Consider the following 14704-nt stretch of genomic DNA (forward strand, 5'->3'; position numbering starts at 1 on the left):
CTGTATTCCTATCCCCTCTCCCTTCCCTTTGTTCCCGTTTGTCTAATCCATTGAACTTTTATTCCACACCCCTTATTGTAGGATAGCATCTACATATCAGAGAGAACATTTGACCTTTGGCAGAACCCTTACATTTAAAGCCAGATTAAAGGGAGAGGAATGTAGAAAGGTAAGGCCCAGGAGGTAGGAGGAAGTTTGGGAGAAACTGATACAGTGATGGTTTAACAGGCAAGAGATAGTAAGTTGAGAACTGAATCCCAGCTACCTGGGAGGCTAAGGCAAGAAAATCTTGAGTTTGAGGCCAGTCTGTACAATATAGCCAGACTGTGTCTGAAGAAAAAACAAACAAAACAAAACCAGAATCTGGTTACAAAGTCCATTGGATATGATAATTAGAGAACTAAGATCCTGGGAGTCCTCATAAGTGCTGTTTCAGCAGGGTACAAACAATGAGTAAGTAGAACATTCCTTTAAAAAACTCAGCAAATAGGGGTAGGGGGTGTACCTCAGTGGTAGAATGCTTGCTTAGCATGTGGGAAACTCTTGGTTCAATCCCCAGCACTGCTCAAAAATAAAAAAAGCTCAGCAAAAAAGAAAAACAAAAGCAACAGCCGGATCTATAGTTGGATAATGTATGGAAGGAAGGTTTACTTTTGTGGTTGTTTGTTTCGTATTCTGTTTTAAGTGGGAAAGAGTTGGGACATATTTATACAGCAAGGAGAAAAAGCCAACAGAGTAGGAGAGAGGTTGAAGAGATAGAGGGGTGGAGAACTGATGCAATCTGTTTTTGAGCCAGGAAGTGACATGATGGGAACAGAATTTTGGGTTGGCAGCAGTATATGCACTGGATGCAGAGCAAAGACAAAAGACCAAAGGTAGACAAAACTACAGCTGTTGTAGTAAACAGTGATCCAAACCAGAGGTGATAACCATTGGAGAGGGAGAGTGACTCCAGTAGGAACAGAGAGGAAGTTTTTTTTTTTTTTTTCTAGTTCTTTTAGTTCATAAATGAACTGGAAAGAACAATGCCTTTAAGATGTTTCCTATCTTATTAAATTTGTCACACTAAACCATGTTGTGAAGGAATTATTCATTAAAAGGCTATTACTGGGCCTGGGGTTATAGCTCCGTGGTAGAGTACTTGCCCAGCACTTGTGAGGCACTGGGTTGAGCCATAGCACTACATATGAATAAATAAATGGTTGTTTTGTCCATCTGTTACCTTTAACTCAATTCTATGATGATGAGTTATTTGGTCCTCATAGATAACAGCCAAACGTACGTACGTCCTTCCTTCCTTCCTTCCTTCCTTCCTTCCTTCCTTCCTTCCTTCCTTCCTTCCTTTCTTTCTTTAAATATTTTTTAGTTATAGATGGACACAATACCTTTATCTTATTTATTTTTTGTATGTGGTGCTGAGGATCAAACCCAGGGCCTCATATATGCCAGGCAAGCACTCTCCCACTGAGCCACAGTCCCAGCCCAGGAGCCAGCCTTTTTTCTTAAACCCTATGGCAAACAGGAAGATTTAATCCTAGAACAAAATGGGTGATTCTTGCTAAAGGATGCAGGGTCCACTGGAGACCTTTTCCTGCCTAGAGAGAGCCTCCTTCCAGGTCCCTATGTACCCAGAGATTTGAGACTTGTGGAAACAGTTCTGTAGCGACAGAGACATTGGTGTAGAAAATTGTCACTTGCCAAGCACAATGGCACACACCTGTAATCCCAGCAGCTCAGGAGGCTAAGACAGGAGAATCTCAAGTTCAAAGCCTGCCTCAACAATTTAGCAAGGTCCTAAGCAACTTAGTGAGACCCTGTGCCAGAATTAAGAATTTTTTAAAAAGCTGGGGATGTGGCTTAGTGGTTAAGTGCCCCTGGGTTCAATTCCTGGTTACCCATCTCTGGAGGTGAAGCGGGGGAAAGAAAACTGAGTCACTGTTTTAAAAGAATAAATGGTAGGATATGGTGGAAGATTGGATATAGAGAAAACTATGGGATTTCTATTCAGGGCAATAAAAATATGATTACCAGTGGGAAAAAATGGAATAATTTGGAGGGTTACACTGAATCATTTAGCTTTGTTATAAAGCACTTAGGTAATGTAACTATATCTGCTGTCTGCAAAGTTTAAGAAGAAAGATTTTAGTTTATAAACACTTTACTACATTTAATCACATGAAATGAGAGCATGGCCTTCTGTTAAAGAATCTTTTTTTCTAGATTATAAAGAAAGAAGCTTTGAGTTTCTCTGGAGAAATGATGACCTATTCAGTTGAGTTTAATTTTTTTTGCCTGGAGTAATAAATATAAATGCATTGATTCCTTCATAAAATATGTTTTTTATTTTGGTATAAAAATTTATGAAATAATTTTGTATAGGAACAAACTGCCAGTGATTATGGTATCAGTAGACTTGCCTTTTAGAAAAATAAGAGTTACATAATTCAAACTTGGTTTCATTTTCAGTGTCCTAAGACATTACTAGAATGCTTTGACATATAACTAGTTAACAGCTATCTGAGGTGCACAGTTTTTTAAATTATTATTTTGGATTTTCTGCAACATTTTCTTCCTATCATCTTTGGACTTTCTTATTTTTAAATTTATAATTTTAGAATGCTTTATGAAAAGTAATCTTTTTTTGGGGGGAGGGTTACCAGGGATCAGGGGCACTTGACCACTGAGCCACATCCCTACCCCTATTTTGTATTTTATTAGAGACAGAGTCTCACTGAGTAGCTTAGTGCCTCCCTAAATTGCTGAACTGATTTTGAACTCTCAATCCTCCTGCCTCCGCCTCCCAAGCCACTGGGATTACAGGTGTCTGCCACTATGCCCAGCATGAAAAGTAATCTTTTTTTCTTTAAATATTATTTTTAGTGCTTGCTTCTGCAGCACATATACTAAAATTGGAACGATACAGAGAAGATTAGTATGGCCTCTGTGCAAGGATGACACGCAGATTTGTAAAGCATTCCATATATTTTTTTTAAAAAAACATGGCATATATACACAACGGAATATTACTCAGCAATAAAAGAGAATAAAATCATGGCATTTGCAGGTAAATGGATGGAGTTAGGAAAGATAATGCTAAGTGAAGTTAGCCATTCCCAAAAAAACAAATGCCAAATGTTTTCTTTGATATAAGGAGGCTAATTTGATTCATAGTGGGATAGGGAGCGGGAGCATGGGAGGAATAGATGAACTCTAGATAGGACAGAGGGGTTGGAGGGAAAGGGTGGGGGTATGGGGTAATTAATGATGTTGGAATGTGATGATCATTATTATCCAAAGTACAGGTATGAAGACATGAATTGGTGTGAATATACTATGTATACAACCAGAGATATGAAAAATTTTGCTCATTATATGTGTAATAAGGATTGTAATGCATTCTGCTGTCATATATATTATTTTTAGTTTGATGGACACAATACCTTTATTTATTTATTTATATGTGGTGCAAGGCAAGCACTCTGCCACTGAGCCACAATCTCAGCCCATGAAAAGTAATCCTGATGGTTCAAAGGGAAGAGAATGTTGAGTGGTATATTTTTCAGTTTATCCATCATGTATATAAAATGTTACAATTTATAAAATGGGAGCTTCAATTTTTCATTGAGTTAGATTACAAAAATGTATGGATTTGTTTATTTATAGTAAAAGGAGTTTATCAGCTTCCAAAAATTAAAAAAAAAGAATATGCATGTGCTTTATTCAAGGCTCTTTGGGCTTCAAAACATAGATTCCTATTCAAAATTCATGGAGTGGGCTGGGGATGTGGCTCAAGCGGTAGTGCACTCGCCTGGCATGCATGCCACCCGGGTTCAATCCTCAGCACCACATACAAACAAAGATGTTGTGTCCGCCAAAAACTGGAAAATAAATATTAAAAAATTCTCTCTCTCTCTCTCTCTCTCTCTAAAAAAAAAAAAAAAAAAAAAAGAAGAAGAAAGCTTACTTAAAAAAAAAAAATTCATGGACTTATTGTACCCCCAGTCTCAGGACTCCAGAAACAGCTAAGCAGCTGGGCCTCAGAAGTGTCAAACTAAGGGAGTGATGAGCCTCTGCACCCACCATTTACCCTCATCTTAGAGCTTATGTATCTTTTGCAGCAGTTTTGATGTTTCACTTTATGGCTTAATTTTTAATTCTTTAAATTAAGTAGAATTTATTTTATCATATGGTATGCAGTAGAGATTTAGCTTTATTTATTTTTCCAAATAGATAACTGGTTGTCTCAGCATTATCTGTCAAATAATCCTCTTGCAGAATAACTCAGATAAGATTGATGGTGGCTGCATGAAGTGCTATGTAAAGATTTGAAACCATCTCTGGGTTTAGTTGGAATGAATGCTGTACTAAGTTATGTCTGCATTGGAGTGGGATACAATACACATGCTGCCTGTCTGTTACCCTAGGAATAACCTGTCCTTTCCTCATTAATTTGAAATATACCTTTTTTATACACTTATTTTTTTATATTCCTTAGTCTGATGCTTGATTTTCTATTGTATTCTACTTGAGTGTTTTGTAATATAGCACACTATATATTGTAGCTTTAATGCTTAATATCTGGTCATTGAAGTGTATGATATCAGCCAAGAAATTCTGAAAAATAATGAAACTTTTTTTTGTGTTATAGATAGTTCTCCAGATAAATTTTAGGATAATTTAATCATTCTCAAATCCTTTGGGATTTTGGTTAAAATTATATTGAATCCATAATCAATTTGGAGAGCATAATATTGTTGTGATATCTCCTTTTCAGTCATTTCAACCAAAAGTTCTAGACCTGAGTCATCCATGTCACATCATATGGACATCAGTTATTGAATGTTCTAATAGGCCAAGCATAGATCAGGAACTTACCTTGGAACTTGAGCCACATGGACTGAAAGTGGGTTTTCTCAAAGGGTAATGAAGCTGATGTTGCCAGAAGGAAAATGGATACTTGGCAGACATAAACAACAGGCATCCATTACATTATTTTAAAAACATTAGAAGATGACATGAGAGATTAAATAAGAGACCATATTAGTTGAGAGATTTAGGAATCTTGTAGATAGCTGTAAAAGAAAAACAAGAATAAATTTGTTTGGGTTCAGGGTGCTATTGGAGCTTTTCAAAAACACTTGATGCCAAGTGAATAATAATTATTCTCACCACTTACAGTATTTTGAACATCACTTTTCTATGAATTCCTAGCAACTTTTCAAGTATTAATTATTATTTCATTTTTCTAGCTAGGATAATAAACATATATAGACCGAAGCTCAGGTCTTGAAATTAGAGATAAATTAGGATAGAGAAAAGTCTTTTTTTTTTTTTTTTTTTGTACAGAAATGTTTAACCACTGAGCCACATCCCTCTTTTTTATATTTTATTAGAGACAGGATCTTACTGAGTTGCTTAGGGCCTCGCTAAGTTGATGAAGCTGACTTTGAACTCGAACTCCTCCTACCTCAGCCTCCTGAGCTTTTGGGATTATAGACATGTGCCACTATGCCTGGCTAGGATAGAAAAAAATCTTTACCAAAAAAGACATTTATAGGTTTTATTGTTGATTTGGAAAAGGGTCTCACAATGTTGCTGCGTTGCCAGGCTGGTCTGGAACTCATGGGTTTAAAGCGATTCTCCTGTGTCACCCTCCCAAGTAGCTTGGGACTATGAGCATGTGTCACCTCACCCAGCTCATAAAGTTTTTTTAAAGTTATTAATTAAGAATTATTTGGTTACAGAAGCCCTTAAATTCATGTATTTATTTATTTATTTGTTTGTTTTGGGGATACTTAGGATTGAACCTAGAGGCACTTTACCACTGAGCTACATTTCCAGCCCTTTTTTATTTAGAGACAGGATCTTGCTCAGTTGTTTAGGGCCTTACCAAGTTGCTGAGGCTGATCTCAAGCTTGCAATCCTCCTTCTAAGCCTCTCAAGTCATTGGGATTATAGGCACAAACCACTGTGCCCAGCTCCTTTAAATAAATTTAAACATAAATGGAATATATTGTCTCACATAACTTCTGAGACTAAGGCTGGATCTAGATTTAGGTACAGTGGACAGAAGTGGAGTGCATTGCCTCATGTAACTCCTGAGACTGGGGATGGATCTAGATTTAGGTGCAGTGGGATCAAAAGGCTCAAATTATCTTGGCCTGCAATAGTTCCTGTTGTGGAGAGTCTAATTCTGTATAATCAGCTAAAATGGTACTGGCAATTCTAGAAATATATTGCCCTAACTTAATAGCACCTGTAAAGAAATAATAATAATAAAAATAATAGCACTGTAAAGAAAAACTTTTTCGGGCTGGGGATGTGGCTCAAGCGGTAGCGCACGCTCGCCTGGCATGCGTGCGGCCCGGGTTCGATCCTCAGCACCACATACCAACAAAGATGTTGTGTCCGCCGAGAACTAAAAAATAAATATTAAAAAAATTCTCTCTCTCTCTCTCCTCTCTCACTCTCTCTTAAAAAAAAAAAAAGAAAAACTTTTTCTTCTAGCATCTACTTGCGACTCAGGGAAGGACTTTGGTCAACTCTGTTTTGCTTACTCCTTGGGTCTATCTCTGTTACCTAGATGATGGAGATGTGGTTTAGGCTTGGATCACGAGCCCACTCCTGATGAGTGAATAGTGGCAGATGCACCAAACTGAAATGTAGAATGGGATCATTGCTAGCAAACTTATTTGTACTATAACAATGCAGACATTGAGCGATAGAATTTAAATAATTTTTGTATTTAAATTGTAAGTTATTTATCTATCCATTTATTTATTTGCAGTAGTGGGATTGAACCCAGAGGTATGTTTTACTTCTGTGTTATATCCTCAGCCCTTTTTATTTTTTTATTTTCAGATAGAATCTTGCTCAGGCTGGCCTTGAAGTTAGGATCCTCAACCTCCAGAATAGTTGGGATCACAGGTGTGCACTGCTGCACCTAGCTTAAATTGCAAATTAAAAAAAAAATTGAAACAATGGAAATAGATAATAATGACCATTGTGATAGCTTACTTGGTTAAAGACTTTATATGCATTAAAACAACTTTTTTTTAATCTCATTTTGAGGCAAATTCTAAATTGCCCATACTGACCTTGAATTTATAATCCTCCTAACTAGGTACTCTCCTGAGTACCTAGGATTACTTACAGTCATGGGCCAGTGCACACAATTCATTATCACAACTTTTTTGTTGTTGTTTATACCATTGATTGAATTCAGGGGCAGTCGACCACTGAGGAACATCCCCAGCCCTATTTTGTATTTTATTTAGAGACAGGATCTTACTGAATTGCTTGGCACCTTATAGTTGCTGAAGCTGGCTTTGAACTCTGGATCCTTCTGTCTCAGCCTTACAAGCTGCTAGGATTACAGGCATATGCCACTGCATCTGGCTTCATTATCACAACTTTTAACAGATCTGTGAGTCAGGTAACATAATTCTTTATTTTATTAGCTTTTAAGGCAGGGTCTCACTGTGTTGCACAGGCTGGTCCCATATCCTGGGCTCAGGTGATTTTCCTGCTTCAGATTCTCAAGTAGCTGGGACTCTGGGCACGTATTCCTACACAGGGCTTCATCCTCATTTTTTTTTAAATTTTTAGTTATAAATAGACACAATGCCTTTATTTATTTTTATGTGGTGCTGAGGATTGAACCTACTGCCTCACACATGCTAGGCAAGCGCTCTGCTACTGAGCCACAACTGCAGCCCTTCATCCTTATTTTAAATATGGAGAAATTGAAAAATTAGAAAGAAAGGGAGAGAGACATTAAATAATTTGCCTAAGGTCATAGCATTTGTAGGTGGTAGAGATAAGATTACTCATCAGATTTCACAGTTTTTGGTATTATCCACTATAAGACTGCCTCTCTGGTGAATCAGTTTCGGTAAAAAAGCTAGCTCGTCTAAAGACTAACAGAATTTATTGTTACAATTGGCTTCATATTCAGGAAAATTGTCCTGAATTTTTTGTTGTTGCATCTGCCTGGAGGTTATCCAATTAATATTCTCAGTCTTTGTCTCCTCTGGTTTTTCGTGTGAGACACAAAGCTGAAGGTGATTAATCAACACATACTGAGCCCCTACATTTTAGAGGCCTACCTCTGAGCTACATCTACAACCCTTTTAAATTTTTATTTATTTATTGTTTATGGTACTGGGTATTGAACTCAGGGGTACTTGACCACTGAGTCACATCCCCAGTCCTTTTTATATTTTATGTCAACACAGGGTCTCAATAAGTTGCTGAGGCTGGCTTTGAACTTTCGATCCTCCTGCCTCAGCTTCCCAAGTTGCTGGGATTACAGGTGCATGCTACCACTCCTGATTTATTTATTTATTTATTTATTTATTGTTTTTTGAGACAATCCCAAGTACTGGGATTATAGGTCTTTATTACCATTCCCAGACATAGTCCCTATTTTTAAGAAGTAACAAAATGATCTTATAAATACAAATAAACAGCACATAAAGAATTCAAATTATTCTGTACATTACAAGTGATAGATAAATGCAGAGAGAATTTATAATAAAGGATCGAGTGATGTTAGAAATGTATTTTGGGTCTGGTGAGAGAAGAGTGGTACATAGAATGGGTAAGAAGTGGAGAAGATGAAGGTATTCCACATGAAGGGAATGGCATGTTCAGAGGGCAATGATGGGAACATGAAAATAATATTTGAACTCCAGCAAACACATATATCAAACTGCCTATTAATTATTCTAGACATTTTTTTGTTAAGTTTTGCATTTTGGGCATATTTCTAATGTTATTTTAATTTTGGAAAATGCCAGTGGCAAGCTGGCTCCAGTGGCCTACTTCTGTAATCCCAACTGCTTAGGAGACTGAGACAGGAGGATCCCAAGTTCAAGACCAGCCTCAGCAATATAGCAAGGCACTAAGTAACTGAGACACTGTCTCAAATTTCCAAAAACATGGCAGGGTGGAGGGAGTAGGGATGTAGCTCAATGGTAAAGCACCCTTGGGTTCAATCCTTAGTACCAAATGAATAAGTAAATAAAGCTAGGGGGGCTGGGGATGTAGCTCAGTGGTAGAGTGTTCCTGAATTCAATCCTCAGTATTGGAGGTGGGGGTGGAATTAGCATTCTCCAAATGGTATTCACCTTTACAAATAAATACATGTTCAAATGATACAAAATGGCAGAGTGCTTACTTAGCATGTGTGAGGCACTTTTTCTAAAATATTTTGTCTTAGGTTTCTCTTGGTTTCTCTGAGGGGAGAGTGAATTGCACCAATCTGTTGTGTTTACTTTGGAAAGGAAGATGAATTTTAATATTTGCTTGAACAAAATATAGAGAGGTAAAGCTGTTGGTGCAAATAATAAAAATTCTAGAGATTTAATTTACTGTTGAAATAACCATTATTGTGGACTCTCCTCATCCTTTCCACTAGTGAGGATGGTAGAGTTACTAGTACTGATTGTGTAGAATTCTGCTTCTTAAATGTTTTTAATTTGCCTTTTCTAAGACATCTTCCCAGTAATTTCTCCCCATTAGTAATAGTTTGTTCAACAAGTTTGTTCATACCCTGGGAGCTACAGTCAAGGCAAGATCTAGGAAATCAATGGCCTGTTATGGTCCAGGAGACAGCAAAAGATCCAGAAACCCACAGGTGACCAAAGTACAGCGATCAGAACAGGCCAAGATTGCCTATCTTCTTCTTCTTCTCTTTTTTTTTAATCTTCAATATCCATTTTTTAATTTTCGGCAGACACAACATCTTTGTATGTGGTGCTGAGGATCAAACCCGGGCCGCATGCATGCCAGGCCAGCGCGCTACCACTTGAGCCACATCCCCAGCCCGAGATTGCCTATCTTCTAAGGCAAATAAAAGGACTCTTGAGCAGATCAGGGAATCTCTGATGTCAGAAATGTAACATTCTTTAAGGCTCAATTATTTTTTTAAGCCAAGTGATCATGAAAGCTATGAAAAATGTTTATATAAAATTCCTGGCATGAAATAGCTGTTCAAAAGTGTTAATTTTCCCTTCCCCCTTTCTATACTTAATACCTGGATGGAAATTTTCTTTAAGATGTCAGTCTTCCTGTCTAAAGAAACTGGTGATAGCTAGTTTAGGAATAGGTCAGTGCAGCAACATCAACTAATTCATCCCCATTGTGTATACCTGATATTTAGGTCATTTGTTTCTTAAAATTTCAGCTATTACTGAGTACCAATGATGTTTAGCATTTTCCTCCCCAACCTTTCTACTGTCCCTAAAGAACGTATCAGATTTAATCGTGACCTAGGCAAACTTCATTACAGTTATTTACTGTGTGACTAAGTGCTACTGTCTCTGCTGGCCCCATCTCTATTCTCTTTGCTCTACCTTTTCATTGCTCTTGACCTTCCCTACTTTTATGTAGAGGATTATGGAGAAAGCATACTCCATAACTGCATAGTCAGTTTGCATTATTTTAAACAAACACTCCTTCCTACTTCTTATGAGCTAAAAATGGAACATAGTATGATAGTTACTATTCAAACTAAATGTAGGTCATGAATTTTATGCATTATTGGAATTTCTGAAAATGGTGTTAACCTTTGGATTTTTGCCTTCTCTTTCCCTTTTAAAACTCTTTCCATAGTCTTTTCCCTTCCCTTTTTATTTCAATAAGAACCCATTATTTATTGAGAGCTTCTCCTTGATGTTATAAGTGGAAATTGGTGAGGATTTTCCTTTGCTTTAGAGTATGAGGAAGCAGAAGAAAATATCAGCTTTGCTGCTCAGCTGCGGTTGATTTTGGAGGGTCACTAGGAGCACCAGGAATCTCCCACTAGGCAGGAGATTCATTGGGTTATATGCTGTCAGTTTTTCTTCCATATTTGGAATTTTATTGCCTCTCAAAAGAAAAACATGTTGAGACAGTGGTTTGTAAGAAGGCCAACTTTGCCACAGTCCCTTTTACCCATAGCACCTCAGGCCTTTCCTAGCATGGATTTAAAATTCTTTCAGTCACAAATTCTTTGCAGGGACAGATGATTCATTAATTTTGCTCTGTGGAAAGAAAAGATCTCCAATTAATGCCCATAACCAAAATTAATTGCTGTGGATTTAAGTTTTAGGAAACCTAAAACACATTTTTAAATGTTCAGTCTCAAATTGAGGGAAGATATTTTCAAATGATCTATTCAATAAATTTGGAACAGTGGCCTCTTCAGTAATCCATTCCAATTAAATCGTCTATGACCTAGGCAAGCATTTTTCTACTCTTCAGTTTACCACATCTTTCTTGGCATATTATGTTTCTATTTAATTCAAAATGCTAGTTTGACTTTTGGGTTGAATGCAGTTGTGAAGTGGAAATGGAAATTACTCATTCCAAGAAATTCTGTGACGTTACTGATGCCTCTGTAGTATTTGATGTTTACTTCCCTAAATTGTATTTTGAAGTGACTATGTCTACAGAGTAGATCCCTTTAATAAAAAGGGGAGTTCTCGTGTGCATGATCCAGTTTGCTTCCCTAGAGTTCAAACGAAGAAATCTTAAGTACTTTATCCTGGAAGAGAGATTGTTTCTGGAATTCATATTTAAAAGATATAGACTCCAGTTTTATCTTCTTCCTTCCCTGTCCTGTCCACTGATCCTTGTATGTATGTTCTGTCATCTTTTTTGGTGGGGTGACATAATGACTTTTTCTTTTATTTGAATAATGTCTTCTTTTGTTTCTTCTCCTGGCACCTAGCATTCCTAACCTTTTTTCATATTCACAAGTATGGTCCCTAGTGGCCTCCCAAAAAAGAACATTAAGGTTCAGGTAACATTAGACAGATTTGAAAGAGGAAGAGATGGGATAAGTAACTTTTTCCTCAAATCAAACTAAAGTTTATAAAAATGCTTCTTTAAAATAAATTTAACCAGTATGGAGCTAGGATTGTGGCTCAGTGGTAGAGCACTCGCCTAGCTCAGGCGGGACCCAGGTTCGATTCTTGGTACCACATAAAAATAAAGGCATTGTATTGTGTCCATCTACACCTAAAAAATAAATTTATTAAAAAAGATAAAAAAATTTAACCAGTGTGTTATTTAAAATAACTCATTGTATTACCATGAATCCTTTTAATCCCACTCAAGTGATGGAAAGAGCCTGTGCAATGACACAGGCCTGTAATCTCAGCAGCTGAGGAGGCTGTGGCAGAAGGATCACAAGTTCAAGGTCAGTCTCAGCATCTTAGCGAAGCCCTAAGCAACTTAGTGAGACCCAAGCTACTTATCTTTAAAAAGGGGAGGCAACAACAGTATCTCCTTCAAAGTTGGTGAGAGAACAAGTTCTAAAGCATTTCAGTTAGGACCTACCACACTCTAAATGATCAATAAATCTTAGCTATTATAAGCACTACCCCATCTTAAGAAGAGCTGCATTAATTCTCTTTAAATATGACAAATATTCTGTGTCTAAAGAAACTAAGATTCAATGAGAATGTCTCTAAAACCAACATTTCAAAAATTAAAATAAAAAGGGCTGGGGATGTAGCTCAATGTTAAGTGGCCCTGGGTTCAATCCCCTGTACCAAAAAAAGGGTTAGGATAGAGCACTTGCCTGCCATGCATTGAGACCCTGGGTTCAATTCCTATTACCACCAAATAATAATAATAATAATAATAATAATAATAATAGGAGTGTAAGTATTCTTTGCTCTTGACTTAAGCTTTTTGTTTAGCAATCATTATTGCTAATCTCTAGTAAATATACTATTATTACCAATCATTAGCTAATCTATTATTGGTACAAGATATAGAAATTTCTGTGTGTAGGGGGTACTGAGGATTGAACTCATTGTCTTAGGCATGCTAAGCAAGTGCTCTACCTCTGATCTGCATTACCAGCCCTTTTCATTTTATTTATTTATTTATTTTTTAAAGAGAGAGAGAGAGAGAATTTTTTAATATTTATTTTTCAGTTTTTGGCGGACACAACCTCTTTGTTTCTTTGTGGTGCTGAGGATCCAACCCGGGCCGCACGCATACCAGGCGAGCGCGCTACCGCTTGAGCCACATCCCCAGCCCTATTTATTTATTTTTAAAGAGAGAGTGAGTGAGAGAGAGAGAGAATTTTTTTTTTAATATTTATTTTTTAGTTTTCGGCGGACACAACATCTTTGTTTGTGGTGCTGAGGATTGAACCTGGGCCGCGCGCATGCCAGGCGAGCGCACTACCGCTTGAGCCACATCCCCAGCACCCCCTTTTTATTTTTGAGACAGAGTCTGGTTAAGTTTCCCCAGCTAGCCTTGAGTTTTCAGTTTTCTTGTCTCAGCCTCCCAGTAACTTTTTCCCAAATTCTATAGGTTTCCACAGTATAATCATAGTGAGTGGCTAGATTTTTGTTTTGCTAACAATTACCCTATATTTTCCTTATTTGTAGTTTATGGTTGTACTGCTACTTTTTATCTAAATTTTGTTTCCGTTGTTTAAATATTTTTGTTACCTACACTGATCAGTTTGGGCTCTACATTTAATGGCAACAGAATCAACTCTGGCCAGTTTGACAGTGTTTTGAGGTGAACTCTTTGTGGAATGAAAAATATTGGGAAAAGGTCCTTTACATTAGGGCTGCACAGAGATTGATCATATCACACCCTAAGCAGAGCTGAGGTCAGTTTGGAATTTTCCTTAGTGATTGAAATGTTACTGGAAATCTAAAGAAACTTGACATTGGTGGGCTTTTTTTTTTTTTTTTAATTAAAACAAAGATAGAAACTTCAATATCTGTTGGGAGAACTGCAATATTTATTTTTTATACATTTTGGATGGAGGATCATTTGGAAGGAGAGGATGAAAAGAAGTAAAGTATCAGTGAAGAAGTTAAGCGTGTGTTTACCAAAGTGAAAAGGAATAAAAAGACTGTTTTTATTGGAGGACATGTTGGTTTTAGAGACATTCTCATTGAATCTTAGTTTCTTTAGACACAAAATATTTGTCATATTTAGGGCTGGGATGTAGCTCAGTGGCAAAGCGTCTGCCTTGCATTCGCAAAGCCCTGGGTTCGACCCCCAGTTCCAAAAAAGACAAAAGAAAAAAAGAACCCCACCAAAAAAAAAAAATAAAATAAGATTAAAAAAAAACCAAAAAAACAAAAAAATTTGTCATATTTAAAGAGAATTAATGCAGCTCTTCTTAAGATGGGTAGTGCTTATAATAGCTAAGATTTATTGATCATTTAGAGTGTGATAGGTCCTGTTTCAGGGGCTTTACAACTTATTTTCTCACCAGTTCTGAAGGAGATACTGTTGTTGCCTCCCTTTTTTTTTTTTTTTATTATTGGTCGTTCAAAACATTACATAGTTCTTAATACATCATATTACACGGTTTGATTCAAGTGGGTTATGAACTCCCACTTTTACCCCGTATACAGATTGCTTTATCACATCAGTTTCCCTTCCATTGATTGACATATTGCCTTTCTAATGTCTGATGTATTCTGCTGTCTGTCCTATTCTCTACTATCCCCCCTCCCCTCCCCTCTCCTCCCCTTTTCTCTCTCTACCCCTTCTACTGTAAATCATTTCTTCCATTTGTATTATCTTGTCTTACACCTCCTTTCCTCTTATATGTCATTTTGTATAACCCTGAGGATCGCCTTCCATTTCCATGCGATTTCCCTTCTCACTCCCTTTCCCTCCCACCTCTCATCCCTGTTTAATGTAAATCTTCTCAAGCTCTTCGTCCCTACCC

The 14704-nt window shown here is 37.1% G+C and overlaps 1 protein-coding gene and 1 non-coding gene across 2 annotated transcripts in view; both read left to right on the plus strand.

Annotated features, from left to right (window-relative positions):
* The window catches only part of Sntb2 (syntrophin beta 2), an 89893-nt gene that overhangs the window by 10215 nt on the left and 64974 nt on the right, over positions 1-14704 (plus strand). The gene's annotated exons all lie outside the window — the stretch shown is intronic.
* Positions 2880-2986, plus strand: LOC113193759 (U6 spliceosomal RNA). The gene has a single exon (XR_003302181.1). It is a non-coding gene; the product is annotated as a U6 spliceosomal RNA (small nuclear RNA).

The sequence above is a fragment of the Urocitellus parryii genome, chromosome 15, assembly GCF_045843805.1.
Source record: "Urocitellus parryii isolate mUroPar1 chromosome 15, mUroPar1.hap1, whole genome shotgun sequence".
Taxonomy (NCBI): Eukaryota; Metazoa; Chordata; class Mammalia; order Rodentia; family Sciuridae; genus Urocitellus; species Urocitellus parryii.